The sequence below is a fragment of the Myodes glareolus genome, chromosome 24, assembly GCF_982192425.1.
Source record: "Myodes glareolus chromosome 24, mMyoGla1.1, whole genome shotgun sequence".
NCBI lineage: Eukaryota > Metazoa > Chordata > Mammalia > Rodentia > Cricetidae > Myodes > Myodes glareolus.
In genome coordinates this window covers 10,409,677-10,435,819 of record NC_142049.1, presented here as the reverse complement: position 1 = coordinate 10,435,819, position 26,143 = coordinate 10,409,677, and the positions used below count along the sequence as shown (strand labels likewise).

Here is a 26,143-nt window from a genome sequence, read left to right as displayed (position 1 = left end):
GATCTATCTTCCAGGTACATTGATTAAAGACATGCCAACATGTCCAGCTTTGCTGACAATTTTTGAAGAAGAACTTTTGCTTTAAAAAAAGTTTTTTTTCCTGAATTACCATCTTAATTTACAGAGTGGGCTTATGTTCATTGTGTAGCAATTTTAGAAACATGAACACAGGGGCCAGAAGAGATGGCTCAGATGTTAAAAGCACTGGATGCTCCTTGATGGTCCTGAGCTCAATTCCCAGCAACCACACTCTAGCTCACAACTATCTGTAATGAAATCTGGTCTCCTCTTCCATCTTGCCGAGATACAAGCAGACAGAACACTGTCTACATAATCAATAAATAAACCTTTAAGAAAATAAAGAAATATAAACACAACTTCTCTAGTTGCTCAATCAATACCAGGTGCCACAATTGTATTCAGTATGTCTATCCAAAGGAGTTGATGTGGGAAGTCCTTTGGTATATGTGTTACTTTTATTGGTTAATGAATAAAGAAGCTGCTTTGGCTTGTGATGATACAAAATAGTGCTATCCAGGGACGGGGATGGGACTAAACTGGTTGTTGGGAGAAAGTAGGTGGAATCAGAGAGAAGCCATGTAGCCACCGCTGGGGACAGATGCACCAGAAACTTGCTGGTAAGTTACAGCCAACTGGCAACTAATAGAAACTGGTTAGTTTAGGAAATAAGAGCTAGCTAGAAATATTCTTAAGATATTGGCCAAACAGTATTGCAAATAATATAATTTCTATGTGATTATTTCAGGACTGAGCAGCTGGGAATGAACTAAAAGCCTTCCCCAGCAAGAAGTGCTGTACTAAAAACGGAAACATCAATCAAGTGGGCCAGTTATATGAATTCTAGCTTTCTACTCTATTTTATCTTTTTCCTTATAAAGACGTTCTCTGGACATTTGTGTACAAACATGAAAATAACCCATATACAATGTATATAGTCATTCAACTATATAGTCATTCAAATATATTCAAGTATATATTGAGCCAGTCGGTTCAATAACTTGGAGCATGTTAATAGAATGAATTATCAACAAACTATTGTTCTCTTTGAGATTTGGATTAGAGTTTATGCTGGCCTCATAAAACAAGTTGAAAAGATTCCCCTAGCCCCACACTCTTTTCTTTTCTAGAAGAATGGGCATGGAAGTCTGTGTTTCTGCCAGGAAGTTATAATTTCTCAAATAATTCATCTGAATTAGGATCTTTCTTTGTGGGAAGGGAGAAACATTAAAAACACAGGTACAAAACAGTATTAGCTAAGGTTCTTAGCTCAGCAATCCTTCCAATATACATTGTGGGAAGAAGAGTTACTTCTTATCCTAATACCTCAAACCATTTATTGCTTTATTTTATACTTTGTTCAGTTTAATTGCAGAATGTGTATTCTTTGTGCCTAAATAAAGTTCTTCTTCACCTTTGGATCTTCACTCCCTTGGGGTTGTAAAACAGATATCCCATATATAGGACATTTACTTTATGATACATAACAGTAGGAAAATTACAGTAAGAAAGTAGAAACTAAATAACTTTATGGTTGGGGTCATCACAAGACAAGGGACTATACTGAAGTGTCACAGTATTAGGAACATTGAGAACCATTGGCCTAGGTGCTTTTGTCAAGCTCTGTTCATGAGAAACATTGAAAATTTGTTTGAACTCTGTACACCTTAAAAGAGCATTCCATTTCAGATTGTAACACTTTCCGCATAGTAGTTAAGTTTTATATTTGCAGGTGATTAAAGAGGCTAAGTGTCCTAGGATTTTTATTGCTGTGAAGAGACACCATGGCCATGACAACTCTTATAAAGGAAAACATTTAATTGGGGTGACTTGCTTACAGTTTCAGAGGTGCTGTCCATTATTGTCTTGGCAGGGAACATGATAATGTACAGGCAGATGTGTGGTGAAGAAGTAGCTGAGAGTCCTACATATTGCATGCAACAGGAACTCATCTGAGGCAGTGGGTGGTATCCTGAGCATAGGAAACCTTAAATCATACCACCATAGTGACTCACTTCCTTTAACAAGACCATAACCACTCCAGTAAGCCACACCTCCTAAAAGTATCATTCTCTATCAGATTATGCGAGCCAATTACATTCAAACCACATTAAGTATCTTTTAACATTGAGCTTCCTCTTTTGTGAAACATGAATTCCAAATTCTGCCTGTTTTCTTGTTGCTTACCTGGAAATTTCCTTACACATTCTTGATCCATGTAATTGGATATTATCCCACTTTGTAGACTGTTTTGTCATATTTTTGGAAAAAAAAAATACTTGGTTTAATTCTACATCCCCTAAAATGTTACAGTTTAAAATACATAATCATTATAAACAAATTGTTGTAATTTTGTATCCTTTTGTTTGTAATAAATATTTGACATCCAGCTTATATCATTGTTTGCATATTAGGTTCTAATTTAGAATAACCACAAAAATGTTTAACAGCCATAAGTGGTGAGTGACTCTGACACATGATAGCCCATGATAATAATCCACTTCTTAAAAATCAACATACATCTTCAGTAGTTGATAAATACAAAGGACATACATTCACTGTGATGAAGACCAATTACCAGTTCATAAAGAAGTATAGTAGCCTAGCAATAAAACAAAACAAAAACAATCCAAATATGACAAAGACTTTACATTCTATGACTACCTTGCCAACTCAGTTACCAATACAATAGTATCCTTAGTGTCATGCCAAGAATGCCACCAGATAATTTCTGCTGTAAGAAATTTTTACTAGAGAAGCAAATTAAGAGGGGGGATTTAAAATAAAAATATATTCTTCTCTCATATAATAAATCGCAATTGCATTGTCCCCTCCCTCAACTCCTATCAGTTCTGCCCCACATCCCCTTTTTCTCAGATCCACTTGGAGGAGAAAAGGGCCAGTCAAAGAAACACACCCCAAACAGAGCCAAAGAAACACACTTTGTCCCTGAATCCAGAGTCAGTGAGAGAAAAACACTCTGACCCTGAAACCAGTGCTAAACATTTAAAAAGGTCTAGTGAAAAAAACTTTACTTTGGCCCTGAAACTAGAGCCAAAGAAACATACCCTGCCTCTCACTAACTCAGCACAGAAACTAACTAAACCCTGAACAGCAAACTAGACAATCCCTGAGCATAAAACCAACAAATCCCTGAGCACAAAATCTAGCCAATTATTGAGCTTGTCCCAGGTCAGGGATTGAAATCTGACAAACTCCCATCTAAAAATTCTTCCCCCTAGGAAAACTAAGAAGTCCTATGAAAATTCTGTGCCTGTTCATTTTGATGCTTCCCTGTTCCACAATGGCAAAGACAGGCACCCTCCTGGATTCTTCTTTTTCAATAAAACTCTTGAATGAGGTTTGGTTGAGACCTTCTTTCACCAATGGAGCACAGCAGAGCAGACCAGAGCAGAACAGAACAGAGCAGAACAGAAACAACATCTCTGGGGAAAGCGTACCCTAGCAGAGCAGAGTTGTACACTCTGGGGAACCTGAGCAGAGCTGTAACAACTTTGTTGAGGAAACCCTCCTCAGAGAGTTCCTATACAATGAGAGTCCTGAGCAGAGCTGTAACAACTTTCCTCTTTTCCACTCTTTTCCAATCTGCTCTCTCCTTTTCTCTTCCCTCCTCTCCTTTTTCCTTCTCCCCTCTTCTCACCTTTCTTTGTTTCCCTTTTCTTTCTTTCTTTCATTCTTTCTATCTGTCTGCCTGCTTTTCTGTCTTCCTTCCTTCCTTCCTTCCTTCCTTCCTTCCTTCCTTCCTTCCTTCCTTCCTCCCTCCCTCCCTCCCTCCCTCCCTCCCCCCCCCCCCCCCCTCTCTCTCTCTTTCTTTCTTTCTTTCTTTCTTTCTTTCTTTCTTTCTTTCTTTCTTTCTTTCTTTCTTTCTTTCCTCCTGTCTTTTTAGATTTCCTCTTTTTCTTTCTCTTCCTTTCTCTATATCCCTTGGCTACTTTTCTCCTTCTACGTTCTTCAATACACATTGTGCCTTTAAAACCTCAAGTGATACAAAATATTGAATCTTTATTGCAATGCACTAACTGAACTTTGTTGGAGTTGGAGACTCTAGAAAAGTAATCCAAAAGAAATTAACAATGATGGACCCTCTAGCTTCCATAGTTTTAAGCCAAAGAATTGACCATGTATATAAATGACACCCTTCTTTCTGACCAATTTTTTTCCAGATTTTGGAAAGTGAAATTAATGACTAAGTTCTCTGAAATGCTTTTCAGCTGTCTGATTTTTCACAACATGCTGTATCTCAATTTTTAAAAAATGTGTAATATGTGATTAATATATCCTTATCTGCTCCAAAATCTTTGCATAAAAGAGCTTTATCAACAGTAAAATATAACAGAAGTCTTGTTACTAATTTTATGCTAACATAATCTTCCAAATATTTCAAATTTCAATAATATCAATGTACTTCTTTAGTTTGGCAATCTACTTTTATTATATTTTCAGAAATGATGTATTAGATGTATTTAGATGTAGAAGATTAAGTCACTGAAAGCCCAGAGAAATTTGATTTTGAAAATGTAAGATATGAACCAATTTTCTTATGACATTCACATAGTTTACTGAAAAATCGCCTATTTGGAAAGTGCTTAGATAAAAGATTTAGATTAAAGAACCCAAGGAAATGTAACATTAAATATTTTTTATTATGAATTGAGAAATTTGAAAGTATCACTTTCAGATTTGAAGTTCATAACACAATCTAGAAAGATAAGAATTATTATCTCAATTTTACTTAGAGGAAATTGAGAGTTAGAAGGATTAAATCAATAGCAAAATTTTTATAGCTAGTTAGTCATCCTACTGGAATTCAGATACAGCTTATTACAACTACAGAGATGAATATTTTTCATTCTGTAACATAAAATTGCTTCTCAAGGTGTCATCATATTTGCCTGATCCTCTCTAATTAGCCCATAATCTCTTTGGAATTAATGAAATGAAATTTTTCATGAATTAACTCAATTATACATGATTTTAATTATTAATAAATTGATTAAAGGAGATGCAGAAAATATTTCTTTTCCAAGAACTCTACAATAACATAAGAAAAGTACATGTAATTTTCTAATCACTAAGTTGTAGATTTATGACACAAATTGCTTAAAATCTAATTTTAATGAATATCAATTTTTACAACTTTGGTAAGATTTTAATATCTTAATTTTATAATTTTATTTTCTTGGGATAATTAGAGGTGGGAAAGTTTTGCTATGCAGATTTTTAAAATTGGATGCTTAATAACCCTTATTTATGTTTACCTCATTTTTTCTCATTTTCTAACTTATTATGTGAATGATTATTAATAAGTATATCTGCAATTTACTACTATTAATACTTTTACAATGCTGAAATAGACAGAGACTCTCTGCTGAATCAGAGACCAAAGAGGCCTCTTGAGATCCTGTCCCCAACATGGCCAGAAACCTCCTGCTTAACTACAGGCTATACAAATCAGAAAATCAGGGGCAAAAATGAAAACAAAGAACAAAAAACCCATCCAAGAGAGACAAACTCAGAAATCAACACCTAGACCTACAAACACCACAAGTACAGATTCCTGGACACCAGCATAAGAACATAATCAACTATAGTCAGGACAATATGTAACTACCAGATCCTAGCTATTCCACTACACCAAGCCTTGAATGTTCCAACACAAATTAAACACAAGGAAAAGACTTTAAAACAAAATTTAGGGATATAATAGAGGTTTTTAAAGAATAACTGAATAAATCCCTTTATGAATTTGAGAAAAAAATAAAAAAATGTAGGAAATGAGTATATACCTTTAAAAAGTCAGGAAAAACAAATGGTTAAGGAAAATGAATAAAACTGATCAAGACACAAAAATAAAAATAAAATTAATAAAGAAAATACAAAATGAGGTAAGTTTGGAAACAGAACATTAGGCAAGTGAGCAGAATCTATAGATCCAAGTATCCCCAACAATATACAAGAGATAGAAGAGAGATTGCCAGGCATTGAAGACTGAAAAAATAGATGCAGAGGTCAAAGAAAATGTTAAATATATATACAAAAAATAAATTCTGACAGAAGACATCCATCAAATCTGGAACACTAAGAAAAGATCAAACCTATGAATAATGGGAATAGAACAAGGGGAAGAATTCAAGTTCAAAAACCCCAATAATAATTTCAATACAATCATAGAAGAAAATTTCCTATATCTAAAGCAGGAGATGCTTATAAAGATACAAGAAGCGTACAAAACACCAAATAGATTGAACTGTAAAAGAAAGTCACCTTACCACATAATAATCAATACATTAAACATACAGAACAGAGAAAGAGTATTAAAAGCTACAAAGACAAAAGATTAAGTCAGATATAAAAGTAGACTTATTAGATTTAAACCTGATGTATCAACAAAGTCCCTAAAAACCAGAAAGGCATTGACAGATGCCTTGCAGACTCCAAGAGACTACAGATGACAGCCTAGACTACTATCCTCAGCAAAACTTACAATCAACATAAATGAAGAAAACAAGATATTCTATGATAAAATCAAATTTAAATAAGAACTATCTATTAATCATGCTCTATAGAATATTCTAGAAAAAACTTCAATACAGGGAGGTTAACTGTATCAATCAAAACACAGGAAATAGTCTAACACTAGCAAAACAAAAAGGAAGAGAAGCACACACACACACACAACAATGAAACAAATGAAATTAGAAATCATTGGTAATTGCTATCTATCAACATCAATATTCTCAGTTTCCCAATAATGGGACATAGACTAACAGAATAGACATGAAAATAGGTGCCATTCTTCTGCAGCATTTAAGGAACACATCTCAATCTCAAAGACAGACATTATCTCAGAAAAAAAAGAGTTAGAAAAAGATTTTCCTAGCAAATTGATCTAAGAAGCAACCTGGTGTAGACATTCTACTATCTAACAAAATGGACTTCTAATGAAAATTAATCAAAGAGATGGGGAGGAGCACTTCATATTCATCAAAGGAAAAGTCCTTTAAAATGGCATACCAATTCTTAACATTCCATGAAAGAAATGGTATACACATTTGTCAAAGAGACATCACTAAAACCACATATTGACATTCATATATCAATAGTCGGATATTTCAATATCCCTCTCTCACCGACAGACAGATCATCCAGACAAACACTAAACAGAGAAACACTGAAACACACAAATGTAAAAGTCAAATGGTTCTAACAGATATATAGATAACATTTCACCCCAACACAAAAGAATACACCTTCTAACAGCACCCTTTTGCTCCATGGCGCCTCTCTCTGAGTATTTCCTTTTTCCAGCATTCAGTTCTGTCTTCGCAGTGTACCTAAGTTCTGCCCTACAACAGGCCAAGGCAGTTTCTTTATTCATTTATGCTAGTCATAGCACACAGAAGAGAGAATTCTACATCACCTCCCCCTTTCTGCTTAAATAAAAAGGAAGGTTTTAACTTTAGCATAGTAAAATTATATATAACAAAACATATATCAATCAAGAATTACAGTTACAATACTTATATCTACTTTATCTGTAACTAAGGAAAACTATAATTATAACTATCTATCTATTCTTCAGCTCAATGAAAGACTCCAGAAGGATATAATATTAATTAAGCAAACAGGAAATACTGTAAGCAACTTCCAAAACTCTAGAAATGACAGAGACATCTTATTGCCTGGACAGTTACCCAAAGTTCTTCTGTACCTTTAGGGCATCTATATTCAGCCTACAGGCCCAGAGAATCCATGTAGCAGGAAATTTTAAAGACAATTCTTCCTATATCGTATTCTGCAGAATGTCTTGCAGACTCTTTTATGAAACAGGAACCCCGAAGGATTATTTCACCTTTAGGCAAGTTAGCAGTCATTTCTCTGTGGGTCCTACATGTCTAGTTCAGCAGTCTAGGCAAGAGTAGTTTCTTGCCCAAATGGCTAACCAACTCCATAAGAAGCCTCTTCAATGCCCATCTTCCTCATGGAGTAACTGGTGCTGCCAGGAGCAGACATGTCTAACTGTCATTAAAAGTCCTAAATTTTTAAAACATTTAAATTCCATATTCTGAAGTTCTCTGAACAATTCTCAAATAAATAAAATATGGGTCAAGACAAATAAAGGCAGAAATAAAAGACTTTTAAAAATTCAATGACAATGAATACACAACATATCTTATGGATCACAATGAAAGCACTTCTAAGTGAAAAGTTGATAGAACTAAGTCCCTTCATAATTTTTTTATGAAAAGCTCTTACTAACAACTTAACACCTGAAAGCTCTAACAAAAAAAAAAGAAGAAGAAGAAGAAGACGTAAACACACTCAAGAGGAGTAGATGGCAGGAAATAATCAAACTGGGGGCTAAAATCAATAAAATAGAAACAAATGCAACAATACAAGAAATCAATCAAACAGTTATTTGAGTAAGTAAGCAGACAGACAAACCGCAATCCAATTAACTGAAGGACTGATAAAGAATACAAAAAAAAAGAAGCAGAAATAAAAGAAGGACATAACAAAAGACCCCAAGGAAATACAGGGAATAAAGGACATCATAAAGACAAACTTTAAAAATCTGCACTCTATCAAATTGAAAAATCCAAAAGTAATGGATATTTTTCATGGTAGATTCTACTTGATAAATTTAAATCAAGATCATACAAACATTTTAAATATGCCTGTAACACCTCATGAAAAAGAAGCAATTATTAAATACTCCCAACCAAAAAAAAAAGTTCCCAAGGGCAGATCGTTTTAGCATAGACTTCTACCAGATTCTTAAAGAGTTAAAGTCAATTATCCATAAATTATTTCACAAAATGGAAGGAACATTTTAAGAGAAGGAACGGTGCCCAACTTATTTTATGAGGCTACAGTTACCATTATGCAAAATGACATAAAGAGAATTACAGATGAATTTCCCATATGAACATAGATGTAAAAGTACTAAATGAAATATTTGCAAAGTGAAACCAAGATCACATAAAAACACCACCCGCCATGATCAGGTAGGTTTCATTCCAGAAATGCAGGGATTTCTGCGTATGAAAGTCAGTAAATGTAATCCACCACATAACCAAATTGCAAGAAAGAAAAATAACACATGATCATCTCATTAGAAGCTGAAAAATCCTCTGACAAAACCCAACATTCTTTCCTGATAAAAAGACCTGAAGAGATTAGGGATAAAAGTGATATATCTAACAAAACATAAAAAAAGAAATATACAGCAGGCTTATAGCCAACATCAATTTAAATAGAGAGAAACTCAAAGCTATTCCACTAAAATCATGAACAAGACATGGATGTCTACTCCCTCCATGTCTATTCACTATAGTACCTGAGTGCTAGCTAGAACAATATGAAGGAGATCAAGGAAATACAAATGGAAAAGAAGTCAAAAAGTGTCTTTATTTGAGGTGACATGATTGTATATATAAGTGACCCTTAAAAGCCCACAAGAGAGTCCTTCAGTTGATAAGTACTTTCAGCAACCTAGCTGAACACAATACTAACTCCACAAAAATTCAATAGCCCTCCTATATGCAAATGAAAATGAACTGATATAGAAATTATGGAAATAAGAGCTTTCAGAATAGCCCCCAAATAATATGAAATATCTTGGACTAACTCTAACTAAGCAGGTGAAAGACTTTTATGACAAAAACTGTCCTTCACATTCCCATAAACATTATTAACTTTAAGTTACATTTTATTAAATTTCCTGTCCTCCCTATATTACACATGGCAACTGGATCTTTGGAGTCTTTCCTGATTTCAAGTGCCTCCTCCAAGCTCCTCTGAGACTGACCTGTTTTGTTCCAAGTTTGATGTTAGGAATTAAAGTTCAACCATGAAATTTAGCAAGCAAACAGACTCTGGCAGGTGATCAGTGATGGGTATCCCTCTCAAGCGTGTGACCTGGATCTTTGAATGCTTCTACCCCTTGAATTTGTCTCCGTGTGTTCCCCATCCCTATGCCCTGAACTGGCATTTCTCTCTGCACCTGCCAAATTTATGCACTGAGAACTTGTTTCTTCTAAGTAGGAATATTTTGCTTGGTGTTCAGTTCCAGCAAACTGCAAAAAATAACTATATACCGGAAATTACAAACATATTACTGAATATAGCATTCAAACATTCTATGTTTTTAAATTTAAAAGTTGTTCACACAGGTGAAATAATAATTCCTTTTTTTCTGATTATTGAATGGCTAGAGCAGTATGATTGCTCTTTATACAAGTTTGACAAAATTTTTAAAATATTGTATGTGAACCAAATTTCTTTTAAAAGTATAATTGTGTTGATAGCTTTCTGATGTAATCAGGCTGATGTCTGAGAAAAACCTTCCCCTCAGTGGTACATAAACTCACTTGAAACTTGGTTTTGTTTCTTTTTAACATTCCCAGTGGTTATTAACTAACCAGCTGCCAGTGCTGGAAGAGACTTGGAGGTCAGCAGTGGGTTACTTTCTGAATGGGATAGAAGCAGTAATCTCAACCTTCAAAAAATAAACATTAGTTAAGCTAATTCCTCTTCCACACTGAATTATCATCCAACCTAAGATTCTTACTGCTTTCATTTCTTTGAGTTTACTTCTTGGTCATTTTATAATTACCAATTATTTATTGTAATATATTAACTTTATTCTTTCATACAAAACTATATTTTTAATCTACTGTCAATATGGCCTTTTTTATTCGAGTCTTGGAGATCAGATCCATGGCATCACAAAGAAAAGACTAGCACTCCAACACTGAGCTATACTTTCATTAAATTCTACTTTATTATTTTTAAAATTTTTTATTGCTATGAAACTGGTAATCAAATGCCCATGTTCTTAGAGAAGACTTTCCCACAGGGCAGCACCGATGCCTCTCTATTGTCAGTGTCCCTGAGATGCTCCTGACGCAATTTTCTTCTTTAGTACTTGGTCCCTCTGCTCTCTATCACTCACCCTGAGAAAATATTCTGAGCCCAGTGTCTGTGCTTATGCAAACGTACTGTTTTCTTTTGCACACAGTAGTGGCTCAAAAAATAAATGAAGAAGTAGAGAAAAGATGTGTAAAGAAATGTTTGGTCAGTGTCAGACTCAGTGTGCACCTAGACTGAATGACAGTCAAAGCCTAGCGACACTTGAAAAGTGACCTTCCATCTTCGAGTGGACCTTTGAATATTATGATGCTATCAGTTAGGCAAACCAAAGCCATTTCTCCTCTTAGATGACAATCTTCAACTTGTCTTTAAAATGTGATATTCCATTCTCTGTGTGATTTTCCCTGGCTTGCTTCAACAGGATTGTACCCTAACTCTTTTGTAAAGTCATTTTCTCTTCTAGAATTATCTAGACCCCCAAGAAAGAAATAACAAGGAGTTTTCATGCATCATTAAAAGGTACTTGTTGTGTCTTTATTTCTAGGTTTGAATTTTTCCCCTTGAAACACTCTGGATGGCTCATATAAAAATTTGGATGGTTACTACCAACTTCAGATCATAATTCAATTGACAAACTTTAGATTTTACTTTGGCACGTAGCTAATTATTATTAAATAGAGTGGCAGACATCTGAAATGTGGTAAAGAGAAACAAATGCATGTGTGTAGCACAGATTATAAGTGCAGTGTTTAGTTTTGCCATTATACTTCACAAGAATCTACATCATTTGAATGTCTTCCGCAATAGAAAATTGTAAGCAGGCTATGGGAACCATTTATTGTGAAGAAAGGAATACCATATGTCTTTAGAGAACTTCTGAAAATGTATGTGTGTGCATACTTTGCTTGAAATTATGATTGCGCATCATGTACTTACCCAGTGCATGAAGAGGCCAGAAGAGGGAATAGGGTTGGCTCACCACGTAAAATTAGAGTTACTCACAGCTGTGAGCCACCATGTGAATGCTCAGATTTGAACTGAGGTCTTCTGTCAGAGCAGCCAGTGCTCTTAACCTCTGAGCCATCTCAACATTCCCTATTTTATACCTTAAACAGTAGTTACTTATTATTTGAAATAGCAATTCTAAGTAATTCTATGTAGCAGTGTACAATATAAGGTTCAATATTTAAAATGCCCAAATAAAATCTTCTAGTCTCAAAAGTGAATATTGAAAATTTATGTGGTGTGGGGGCGGTGTATAAGTCTGTGCATCGATATAAAGAGAGATTAGTGTGTGTTTCATTTCTCCATTTAGGCTGTTTTACAGGGAAATAAAGTAGAAGCTTGTCCACAATTAATGTGTTCCATACATACTCATGTGTGCCATGCTAATCCTTGTGACACAGTCTAGCAATTTTCAAGATATTTCCAGTTGAATGACCTCTGTCTACTCCTTGAGGCTTCCAGGCTTCTCCTTCTAATTATTTATTCATCATTGTTGTCTAACTTAATACTGCATTTTCACAACTCTGGCTGCGACAGAACCTGACATGGTAGGTTTGGTCATACAGTTTGAGGCTATAAAACCCCTTAGGTGCCTTTTGGAATGTTTATAACTTATCTTCCCAAGACAAGTTTTTTCCTTCAGTGTCTGCCAGTAAACTTTCGTTTTGGGGCCTATTTCATCTTTAATTCTTAGCATTGACTAAGTGGGAGAATATTTTAGAAAAAAACATTATATGCTGGAAGAATAGTAGACCCTGGGGCATGGATCAGCAAGTGTTTTCTGAAGAGGGTCACACAGTCTATACCTTAGGCTCTGTGGACCAGGCTGTTTCTGTTGCAAGTAATTATCTGTGCCACTGGAGCACAGAAGCAGCCACAGAAAAAACATTAATGAGTAATCGTTGATGTGTTTTAATTGTAAAGTGTCAATTACAAACCTGGTTGTAGGTGAGATTTCAGAGCCATGGATTTCAAACCCTCCTCTAGTGTAGAAGTTACTCACTCTCCCATACTGTTTGATTAGTAACAGTAAAATGATGAACAAGAAGCCATGTAACCTTCCATTTAATTACTCCTCAAGTCTTGTGTACAGCACCCTTTATCCTACATTAACGCAGCATATTTGATAGGCCACTAGTCATTTCTGAGCATATTGAAAGAATATGGTGATTACTTAAGATCCTTTCTTTTAAAATTAGGCTTATCTGATGTCTGAAATGTCTATGGCAACCATTTAAAGTCTGAATGAAAATATTCAATTTTATCCTGTTTAAAATTTTTTAGTAACATCAAGTTTGGGTATGTTTACTTGAGATCCATTTCCTCTACCAACTTATGGCCACAATGTGGATGTTTTCATCAGATGTCAGTTCTTCCCAGCACCTCATAGAGCAGATGACAGTCTATAAACAGAATTCCACTCTCTTGTTACAAACTTCCTTTCTCACAATTATTACATTCCCTTCCTTCAACCAAAATTTCCATTAAAACCTTTGGTTATCAAAAATTTTCATTATATCTAATTAATTTTTTATTTCCCTGACTTCAGTTTTCCCCCAAACCACTGCTTCATTGACCTCTACTTCCTCTCCTATTTAGTTTAATCCCGTTAATAAGAGTAGGTAGCATTCTTTGACTATTCACTGCCAGGCCTTATGCTAGCTATTTTAGTTGTATTGTATAATGTTCATCCTAAAAACAACCCTACAGCATACATATTATTATCTTCAGATGAGGAAATATGATTGTGAGGAATGAAGTTTAAATTCATAGTACTGGTATCCGAATGAACACAGGCTTGCTGCACCCAAACATACATCATGTAATAGAATATAGTTGATTATTAAAGGATAATGTTGGTGGTGTTAACATATGGTACCTTGACACAACGAAGAGGAATGCAATGGAGGAAAGGATAAGGTAACAGTATAGTAAGGAACAGAGAATTACCAGTGTTTAAAGAAATATACTTATTAAATAAAGCAATACTGCATCTGGGTCTTAAAAGAAACACTGAAATTTATCCGGGAAGAAAAAATTATTAAAGGCATAACAGAAGAATAAGTACCAAGTAAATAGCATGAAGGTGCCATTTACCATACATTACTGAGTCTCTACTATAGTCAACAACAAGAAAAAGACTGGGGCTGAGAAGAGATAAAACCAGAAATCAAGTGTGAGACTTCAAAGTTTCATTAAAGGTCCAATTAGACTACGACAATCAAGTCTCAGAGATGTCCCCAAAGCCAAGAAAAAAAGAACAAACATATTCAGAATAAGTGGACCAAAACCTTTCAAATAGGAAATAAGACAATAGAACTATTGCATTAAGGACCTAGGAATAACTTCACTGGAGTCTCGAAGGCAAAGATCAATGAAAGATTTTGTTGGATACATAAAACTAGACTCATGTCCTCAATTTAGCTAATCAATATCAATTTGTGCATTACTAATGAGAATCTTTTCTATTTTTGGAAAGTTTTGAGGGAGTTGAATTGTTTTTAGAATTTGAAGACACTCTGGAGCCAATGGCTTCAGTATGTTTTATAATAGTATTTGGTACTGAAATACAACCACCAGAAGTTCTGTTTTTGCTCGTTGCAACACAAGTCCACAGGTTTATGAAGCAACCTGCTTTTGTTACAGTGTCTGATATTCTTTCATTGTAATTCTGTTCCTGTGCTAAGAATCTACCTGATTACAATTATTTTCTCAGTAATGATGTAATACTAGCTTTTACTTTACTCTGCAAAAAACTGAAATTCCAGTTTTAGAAAAAAATCCCACTTTTCTGCAGTAAGTTTCAGATTCTTCTGCTCTTTTGATTTGAATAAATTTATGATCAAAGCAAATATTAAAAATGAAAATTAAGTAATAAATGGTATCTTATTGTCAATATAGAGAAAAATAAACATGCTAGGCTAAAAATAGTTGTTTATATACTTGGATTTCAAGAAAATTATAACAGAAAAGCAGAATCCTGAAATACAGTCCATAAATCATGCACTTTAGACTAAAAGTGTTTCTTATTTTGAAAAGATGAAAATACTGATGATTGTGCCCATTCTAAGTCTGGACGGGTCATAAGGCTCCTTTGCAATCATGCAATAATGAATAACTAATTAATAGTGTGAACTTGCTTCTTCAGCAACTGCACCCGTCCCTGAGACAGGTCAATGTGAGATTGTGCGATAGAACTTTTCACCCTGCGTAGGATGCAGGTTTCTGCAGAGGGGGATAAAGTAAAACATTATTGCTTGAAACTGCTGCACAGTAATGGTCGTGAAATAAAAATGATCCTGGTCAGCTGATTTCATCCCATCTTATTTTGATTATGATGTCATAGGGGAATTGGGGAGAGACTTCTTATGAGCACAATTTATTTTACAGTCTTCTGAGTACATTCGACTTATGACCGCATCAACATTTCCTGAGCACAAGGGCTAAGAATAATGCTGTGGAAAGTAGCTTTTTTCCACACAGTAAACATTGTAGTGTGGATGGCAGAATGTATACAGGGTACTGACTAAAAGTCTTCTTGTTCTAGTGGGGCCCTGCCAGTCTTTTGGTACCCTAAAAGTTGATGTGTTAACAACTTAAGTCCTTAAATCTATATACATATGATGATGGAGTCATTGGGAAGTGATCAAAGTTAGATTTGATCATAAGAATGGGAACTTGTGTTGGCACTGATAGCTTTGTATGAGAGACTTTTTATCATGCTCACTCTGACTTGTGAATATAATGCCTTTTAACAAATCATAATTCAATAAGGAAATCTAGAAAAGATCAGCAGAGGCTGGCACCAAGTTCTCTCAATCTCATGCCTCCTAGCCAAAGGCCACTTAGACTGCTGTTTTTTAGAGATTATCCAATATCAGGAACTTTGATGAAGTAGCAAAAAATTGACCTTTCAGTAATATTAGGAATATAAATTGTGTTCCCTCCTAACCATTTTGGGGTACATTTTGTGAATAATAAAGACACAATTAAATCCACCAATTAATTAAATTAGTTCTGTACCTTAATCCTAGAGCTGAAAATTTCTTAGACAGGTCAACCTACCTTGTCTTAATTGTTGGGAAATCTTCCTGATTCCTTTTCCATTAGACATTTTTGTCTTGGAATCCAGCTACTTGATTGTTTGAATCCCAAGTCACATGGCATGATCATATAGAAGAGAAGACAATTACAATGTTCTTCTGTCATTTTGGATGACAGGAGTACCTGGACTCAACTATGGTCATGTGTGTGAACTCTCCTGAATCCTGTACTCCAAAGACCTTTCAGATGACTGCATGACTAGATAATGTCTGATACAATATAGAAAAAGAACCATACAGCTGTTCACAGTCAATCCAAAACCATGAGAAAGATAATCAAAAGTTATTTTAAGACAACAAATATCAGGAAGATATCCTATAAAGAAAGACAAATTGAAAGATTGACTGTTAACTGAATATTTTATTTATTGAATTTCATTTGAATGTTTTCTCACAATGAAATCTATTTGTTTATTCTTTTTTTTTTTACAAATTTTATTTAACAAGAAAGCATGGACTTAGAGATCAATGACACCTATTTAAAAGTAAATCTTGATTCTTTAATAACTCTATGATTTAGGGACAAGCATTAAACGTTTTTAAACCTCTCCATAACTTGTAGTAAAAATTAAATTAAAAAAAACTCTGTCAACTCACAAGCACTTTGGCACCATCTCTTACTTACCTCAGATACTTAAAAATATAATTTTTCTTCCCATTTATCACATGCAATTTTATTTTCTGTTTTCTTACTTGATTTGATATATTCCTAACTTGTTATCTCTCCAAAGACTGAGAAAGGAAACTTAGAATGCAAAAATATTGATTCACAAAATAATAAGGTATTTTCTTAATGTTTCTATTCTTCCAGAACATTCTTCTATGTTATTTCTGCTGTATAATGTGAGTCCCCATCCCCTATGTAAGTACCAATGAATTCTTCTAGAATAAACCCATACCAAGATGGTCACAGAAGGGAAAGATAGTGTGAACACAAATATACTTCTTATTATACTGTATACTAAGAGTTATTAGCTCTTTGTAATCCCTTCACTGGCTTCCGTCATTCATGCTCTCGGTAGCCCCTTGCCTTGATAATTTGATCATCTAAATCTATGTTTCTGGGAGTTCTTCCTTTCCAGATCACTCTATCTTTGCTGTATACAGTTCCTTACTTCAAAAAGTATTCTGTTACAGCAATTGCTTATTTCAAAACTCAATGTGATCCACCATTTACTACAAAGTGTTCTAAACACACTTGATCTTGGAATAATCTCTCCTTTAAATTTCCACATCATAGATTGCATATCTGGGCTGTGGCAATTACTCATGGTCTGTCCTTTCATGTGCATTTTGTTTTTGAGTTACAGCACAGTTTATTTTGTCTTAATGTTGGCTCACCCACAGTGATAGCTTCTTAAAGGCAAAATCTGAAAGTCACAGAATGTTCAATACACAAGTTTTCCAACTTCTTGTAGCTTATAACATGGAAGTTATAAAATGCTCCTCTCTATTACGTATTCAAAGAGATAAACAAGTAAAATACATATCATACATTGGTTGAATTTAAGTAGGTTAATATTTTTATTATACACCCAATTGAAATAGAGCTACAAATGCTTGCTCCATGGTAGGCTGAAAAACACATCTAAAACATTGGGCTCCTGAAGTACACATGTTTATATTAAAGGCTGCCATGTCAAAACCATTTGAAAAACAGTCAATTTCTATATAGGTGATACACAAAGACACCAACATATTTCTATATAGGTGATACACAAGGACATCAACCTATTTTCTTTGAATGAATGACTTTTTTTCTTTCAGAATGGTCCTGATAATGTCAAATATTTTGGCCTTATAACTTTCAGTTATTGAAATTTTCTGTTTTAATTGTTTCAGTTTCAACACAGGAAATAAAATAACATGTGTGGAAATGATGTTTGCCTTTTGGGTACAGTCTTAAAATAACCATCTGGGGCAAACAAGGACAACAAGAATATGTTAAAGGCAAACAATGGTGAAGAGGAGAAAAAGAAAACCAGATTAAAAGTGGGAAAAGACAGAATAAAAAAACTTTTAAGGTCAAAGTTTTACCTACTTTGTAAATTGTGTAACTACCAATGGTCTCTGCTTTAAAGAAATGTCACTTTCATATAGTCCAAACACAAAAATCACAGTGGGTAAAGGAAGTTATCTACAGCAAAAGCATGTTGCTGTGGATCAATCATGTTGCTAGTCTCCTGGCACTTTGTTCAGAACTCTCTACATTAGAATCTTCTGCACTATGGTTTGGGTTTAGGTTCTTTTATTGCAAAGTGTGTGTGTGTGTGTGTGTGTGTGTGTGTGTGTGTGTGTGTGTGTTTGCGTATGTGTACATTTTTAGATGCATTATATATATATATTCAAAGACCAGTGCTTTCTTACTGAACAAAATGGATACTGTACTGTCTTTTGTAGCTCAGTTTTATAGATTCTGTAGAATCACAGCCCATTCAAGAGTAAGACGGCTGGACCTCACCTGACCTTGGTCTTCCCTACGTAGTAATACGGATAACCAAAAATATTACATCTGCATAAGAATAATCACATCATCTTTGTCTCTTCACTTTCCGTATATTTTCCCATTATCTAATAGGAAGATACAAATATTCTCTTTAACTGCAAGTACTTAAGTTTACAAAGAAAGAAAAAAAGCCCATACATACTAGGAAGAATGGTAGCTGGGTGTGTTGGCACACACATTTAATCTTTAATAATCCTTTAATCCCAGCACTCACACACGAGGCAGAGGAAAGTGAATTTCTGTGAGTTTGAGCCCAACCTGATCTACAGAATGAATTCCAAATCTTGTTTTGAAAAGAAAGAGAGAGAGAGAGAGATTTATCTGTACACACACAAACACACACACACACACACACACACACCTTCATGAATCTGTCTGCCACCCACACTTAGTTCATTGAGCTGTTTAAAAAAGAGACTACACAACATTGACCAAATTATCTGTACCTTTTTCTGTTGCTGGAATAAAATACTCTAACAAAAGCAAGTTAAGGAGAAGGGATTTATTCTGGCTCAAATTCGAGGTGCAGGTCACAATAGCGAGCAAGCAAAGGCAGTAGGATCTTAAAGCAGCCGTTCAAACTGCACCCACAGCCAAGAACGGAGCATGATGAATTCATGGTGCTACTCAGTTAATGTTCTTCTTTTGGTGTATTCCAAGATCACAGCAATGGAATGGCGCCACCCAAAGTGGATGGATTTTCCTTTCTTGATGAATGCGGTTAAGATAATCTCCCAGGGAGGATAACTGGTAAAAATAATTGTCACACAAACCTTCTAACCTGCGTTTGATGTTGAGAACCCAGGGTCAAAGGAGAGAACCAAATCCCAAATACTGTGTGTGGAATGCCTCGTGAAATCTATGTGAAATCCAACACCCAGTCCCTCACAGACAAGCTCAGAAACTCTTCTGCCAAGTTAAACAATGCTAGTCATCACAATTGTGTAGCAGAGAACTCAGAATAAAGGGCTTGTAGGATTTTTCTTGAAGTAAGAACAGACAAAATGGCTTTTATGATAAGTCAGTAAGTGTGGTCCGGACTGTCATTGGCTGTGAGAGATAAGCAAGGTTTCAGAGGACCAGCCACTAAACTTCTTTCTGAGACACCTGAGTTCAGAAAATGGTGTGATCTTCTGCTAAATTGCATCAGGCTGAACCCATGTGAGGTTACTCATGGTTGCCTATAAATTCAGCTCCAGGACTTCTGGCTTCTGGGGGCGTCTGCACTCACATGTGTCTATGCCCCTTCACATACACATGATCAAAATTATATTTAAAAAAATTTCAGGTTGATTGAGGTAACAATGTTCAAACAATCGAGCTTACTCTATTTGTTGCATTCCATAACTTAGAACAGTAATATTTTTATGCAAAACACAGTAGGGATTGTTGTGTACATTGTCTTTCCATGTTGCTCTACTTTTTCTGAGTAACCTTAGTGCTGTGTGTCAGGTATTTCTGGAAGGAGAGCAAGATGGAAACATTTTCTTTTTGAAGTGACTATTTCAAACCTCTGTGTGAAAAGCAAGGCTGTTATTATAGTGCTAATTCCATCCAAGTGGTTGCTGAGGAAACACCTGAGGCAAAAACACCAGATGGATATAGATAAAAGGTAGTTTTCCTTTCTGAGATCTACCAGATGTATTTTCATATAAGAATTACTGCCATGAACATCTGGCATCCTGAGTAATTCACTCATAATTTATCAGGATGTTTACTCATAATGTTGTCAGAGACTGCAAATACTGACATGCTTTCCTTTGAACCTAGGGAAGGGACTATGACCATATTAGGTTGTGATGGAATCAATTATAAACACCTAAAGAATAAGCTGGTCTTTCTAAGCCTGGTGTACTGAGAAGTATATCTTAAATATTAATATTACTGAAAAGAGGTAAGTTGGCAAATAAGTGCGGCAAACACCCTTAAAAGGATCTCCCTCCCTCATTTCCTAGTGAAGCACGGCAATTATTTTACAGTTTATAATCAAACAGTCATAAACATTCTCAATGAAGCCTGGTTTGAAAAACACATCCTTGGATTTATTTGCCACAGTCAAATAAACCAGTTCCAGGAGAGAAACACAAACTCTTTCTTCCTAAGTAATAAAATATATTTGATGATAGCAAACTGAATAAATCTTCTACTTATTGGTTTCAAGCAATAGTGAGAACAGTGTTCAGAACGAAATTAAAGAGAGAGTAAATTAGAATCTGCAATGGTTTTAAAAATAAACAAAAACACAGTGTCCAGCATGGTGGTGTATTCTGGCTGTCAATCCCAGCATTCTGGAGGCAAACACAGGAAGATCTCTGAGTTCAAGTCCAGGCAGATCTACAGAGATAGTTCAAAGACAGCCAGGGTTATATAGAGAAGCCCTGTCTCAAAAACACAACAAACAAGAAGAGAATCACATAAATAATACAGGATGACACCAAGAAAATAGTTTTCCAAACACAGTAGGATTGATGAACATGTGAACTCACAGAGAATATGGGAGTACAAATAGAGCCTGCCCAGGTTCAATCTAGACAGTTTTTTTTTAATTATTTGTATTGATCTATATATTTTACTTCACTCCACTCCCTTCCTCGCCCCTCCTCTTCTACCCTCTCCCATGTTCCCCACATTCCCAATTTACTCAGAAGATCTTATTTTTTTCCTACTTCCCATGTAGGTTAGGTTCATGTATGTCTCTCTTCGGGTCCTCTTTGTTGTCAAGGATCTCTGGGGTTGTGAACTGTAGGCTGGTTTTTCTTTGCTTTATGTCTAAAAGGCACTTATGAATGAGTACATCTTATATTTGTCTTTCTAGGTCTGGGTTGCCTCACTCAATATGACGTTTTCTAGATCCATCCATTTGCCTGCAAATTTCAAGATGTCATTATTATTTTTTTTTGGCACTGCAGTACTTCACTGTGTAAATGTACTGTAAGTCAATATTTCTACATTCTATGGCAACCAGAATCCCAGGCCATAGTTTGCACCTGCTGCACAGGAGGTGGTCCCCTAACCTGTTGCCATCCCTAAGAAAGGGTCAGGATGTTGTTCTGCTCCTTTACAATTCGGAGGATGCCTGAAAAGAGATGCTAATTTGGCATATGTGACAGAGCTGGAATACAGAGTAGGAAGACATGACAGAGCAGGCCTAGGTAGATATGGATATGACCACACCATTCACCTGGTTACCTAGGAAACAGAATGCTAATGAATTTTCTCCTCAGTTTATGTTTTGGTATATAGGGCTGTTTGGAGAATAAACCAGAATTTTCAGGATGTGAACTCAGGATTTCATGAGGGATCACTGAAAATTTCCTTCCTGAAAAAGTCACGTCAGCTCTGTCTTGAATCCCATGCCTCTCCTCTGGTTCAGAGGAGTAATTTAAGGTCCAGACTGGCACAGGACCCAGACAATGTATCACATCTTCTTTATCCATTCCTCAGTCAAGGGGCATTTAGGTTGTTTTCAGGTTCTGCCTATGACAAACAAAGCTGCTAAGAACATAGTTGAGCATATGTGCTTGTGGTATGATTGAGCATCCTTTGAATATAGAACCCAAAAGTGGCATTGCTGGGTCATGAGAAAGATTGTTTTCTAATTTTCTGAGAAATCGCCATACTGACATCCAAAGGGGCTGTACCAGCTTGCATTCCCACCAGCAATGGTGGAGTCTTTCCTTTACCTCTTTGTATATTTTGGAGATCAGTTCTCTGTTCAATGTGGGTTTGGTGAAGACCTTTTCCCATTCTCTAGGCTGCCATTTCATCTTGTTAATCATGTCCTTTGCTTTACAGAAGATTCTTATTTTCACGAGGTCCCATTTATAAATTGTTGTTCTCAGTTGATGTGGGATGCTGGGAATAAAAGCACGGTCTCTGCTTCCACTTAGTGTCTGTGCTTCTGGGGTTCTATTTAGGAAGTGGTCTCATCTTCCAATGCGTTCAAGTGTACTTTCCACTTTCTCTTCTATGAGGTTCAGTGTGGCTGGTTTTATGTTGAGGTTTTTGATTCATTTGGACTTGAGTTTTGTGTATGGCAATAGATATGGACCTATTTTCATTCTTCTATATGCTAATATCCAGTTATGCCAACACCATTTGTTGAATATAATTTCTTTTTTCCATTTTATAATTTTTTGCTTCTTTGCCAGACAGGATTTTAAAGTTTAAAATGTTTATCTCCCCTCCTTAATCAAAAAGTTCTTTCTAGCTGACATTTTGTCCAGTGAAGTCTCATTAAAAATTCAGTCCACAATTAGGGGCAGGCTCCATATCCAGCAGTAGATGGCTAACATGCACACAAAAAGGTCAATGGTGTTTTTGTAGGTATTTTTTTTGTCTTATACTGCTGTGTTTAGGCATATTTTTTTAAATCTTACTGATCTTTTACTTTTATAACAAGATTTGTTATTTTGTGTTTTTATTGGTTTACTTTTATTTGTGTGAGTATATTTGTATATCTTTTGTTGTTTTTATCTGCTTGTAAGTTTTTAAAAATTTATTTCTTTGTTTTATTCTGGGTTTTTTTTTGTACCATAAAGAAAGAAAGAAGTAATAGAGTTGGGTGAGTGGGGAAGTGAAGAGGATCTGGGAGATGTGGAAAAGGGCACCATATTTAAAATATATTGTATGAACTTTCAATACGAAACATTTTAAAAAAAGAAATTATCAAAGAACAAGTTAATCAATAAAATGAAAGTCTCTTGGACTCACAAAAGCATATGTAACACAGATATAATCTTTTACTATACTTTACTCCATGAAAAAAATTCAAACTATTTAGTTGAAGTGCACAAACAGTCCTCCCCTCAAAGGAATAGATGACAGTATATTCTGAAACAAATAATTATCACATGACTAAGAACATGGTTTCAGGTTGTCTCAAATAACATGTTCCAACATGGATGTAGTTACATAAACATTATAGCCACAGAACAAAGGAAGACTATGCCCCAAAGTGTTACCAAAGACACTGATAGGAACATCAGATAGGTAAGTTACAGCACAGTCAGATCCTGTCTTCTCTAGGCTTCCAAGTTACCCGATGGCATTCTTAGAACTTGGGTTGCTAGTTTTCTTCTAAGCTAATACGTTTCAACATTTTAGCCTGGTAGTTGAAAAGATGGCAGGTCAGAAACAGAGGTGGACAATAAATCATCATTACACAGACTGAAAATTGTCTAAAAAATTTTGGATCAAGCTCTGAAAAATTCCAACTCTCCTCTTATGAAGTTTTAATCTGGCATCCAATCTTATAGAATCGACGTAGTGCATCTTTTTTTTTTCTTTTTGGGAACTTCTGTTTCTATGAATGATATTGTATTTTACTTGATAAAAGTCTAAAAACACTTAGAGAGTCTTTACAATTTATAGACCAAAATAATAATTAGAGTAGGCAATGAGGAGAGTAGCAGAAAACAATTTTGGAACCTGAATCTGAATTCAGGAGATGTCTTCCAGTGAAAAAATAAAATTCTCTGTCCTCTGTCATTACCTGGGCAAGTTACCTAGGGATGACAGGAAATGTCGCTATGGAAACTGGCATAGCACTCTGACACTGCTCAAAGGCAAACTCAGGCAGGTGGACTCTCTGGACCTCCTCAGAGCTTCAGTCACACAAAGCTCTGTTTGCAGAAAGACCAGTTCTCGAATCCAGAGAGGCAATGCTTTAATTTGCAGGTGGGAGGTCCCAGTTCAGGGAATTCTGGCAGAAGTTGAACTTCAGGGACAGAAAATTTTTTCTTCTGCAAGGACACATTAACTTCAACTGCTTAAAAACCTTTAAGCAGGATATTAACTCCTCTTCTCCTCACTCGTGGAGACTGCTACAAAAAATAGCAAAGATGAAGAAGAAATACCCTTGCCATGGAGAGGAAACACTGAAGGCTGCATGCCTTCCATTTGATGCTATTATTTAATTATTTCTCATAATTAATATTTTGCAATTTGATTGTTAGATTGTGTTTTATTTTGAACATTGCATGAAAAGACATTTATGACTATTGTTTTTTACATCTACAATATTTTTCTACATTTGCAATAGTTTTGCTATTGATTATCATTTCTAATGTATACATTTTACTCCTTATTCTAATTTTATTTCTTTTCTCTCCCTTTCCCATTCTTTCTCAGTTCACTATTAAGATATGGACACCTTTCCCTGAAGGAAAATACAAATTACATCCTCCTACCCCAGCTGATGCATCTGATGTGCACAAGTGAAGTGAGCATGTCTTCAACTCCAAGTAGCGACTGACAGCACCCTTAAATCATACTATTTGATAAATCGATTTTCCCTGTAAATAGTGGTACAGAGCATAAACCCAAGTGCAGGCAACTCACTGGGAATGCTCATATAAAATGAAACAAATGAAATAGAAGTGGAAGATGAGGGGAGAAACCTGGAAGACAGGCCTGTTGACCAGATGCACAAAGCACAACAGTAACATAAACACAAAAGGACAGTCCACTGAAACATCTCCACAAACTTCTAATTCTTCAATGTTGGAAACTAAAAGTAACTCGAGAGTTGAATTGTTGGAAAAAATATTGCAGTGAAATCTTGAAAAATTCAAATAAGCAAATGAAAGAAGAAAGGGAATCAATTCAAGACTTATATAACAAAATCATCAAAGGGTATGACGTGATCAATAAGACAGACTCAAAACTCAAAAATAAAAAAAAAATTAGAAAAATATTCCACCTGGAAAAAATAAAACAAAATCTACAAATGGAGCGATCAATATTATAAAATTAATAATAAACACAATTGAAATTTTATTTGCCTGTTAATTTTAATAGAAAATTTTATCAGATACAACAATTTTGGCTATTTTGTTTCTTTGTTTCATAGCTTGAAATATTTCCTTCATGTTGTTGGGGTTCCTGATTTGTTAGTCTCATGTTTCTGCTTTTGTAAGTTGATGTTTTCTTTTAAAACTTTTAGATTTTATACTTCTTCAGAGACACCGATAAGAACACATCCCAGTGATGGAGGAAAATATTGGGATAATAATACATTCAGATGTATAAAATAAAATCAAAATGATAACACAACCAAAACTTCACAATAATAAACTGTAAAAGTATAAACTAGAAGGAGTGGATTTAAAGTCTAAAAGTACAAACAACTTTTTCAATAGAATTTTAACCGAAAACTTCCTAAAAATAGAGAACGAAGCAGAAGAGACATTTAGAAGCCCAAACAAGATGTGACCAGAGAATCTCTCAATGTTTCATCAAAGTCAAAATGTCAAATATAAGAAGCACAAATAAGAGTATTTCAAGACAAGACACAAGGTAAGTCAAATTATGACCACCATGCCAGAACCACCAAATAATTCCTAAAGAAATAATGAAGTCTCATAAAGAAGATTATCTCGTCTTTTAAAATAAACAGGCAAACAAACAAAAAAATTAATAACAACAAAACAGGAAAGACTACATTTCCTAAGGAAACTAAAGCACAATTAATAAAAACTCAGAGAGAAATTTGGGTTCAATCTAAAGGCCCAAAATGCAAAACAGCCAGCTAGGGACTCTTACACTTACCTCAGTCTGAAATGACGATCCTGCCTCTAGGAAACCTCAAAATGAGACTGTCTGAGAGCTGTCT

General features: G+C 35.1%; 1 long non-coding RNA gene across 1 annotated transcript; it reads left to right on the top strand.

Moving 5' to 3' along the window:
- The first annotated feature begins 535 nt into the window (after positions 1-535).
- On the top strand, positions 536-25,308 carry LOC146889868 (uncharacterized). The gene is made up of 2 exons (XR_014999565.2): positions 536-638; positions 24,661-25,308. It is a non-coding gene; the product is annotated as an uncharacterized LOC146889868 (long non-coding RNA).
- The last annotated feature ends 835 nt before the right edge of the window (positions 25,309-26,143 follow it).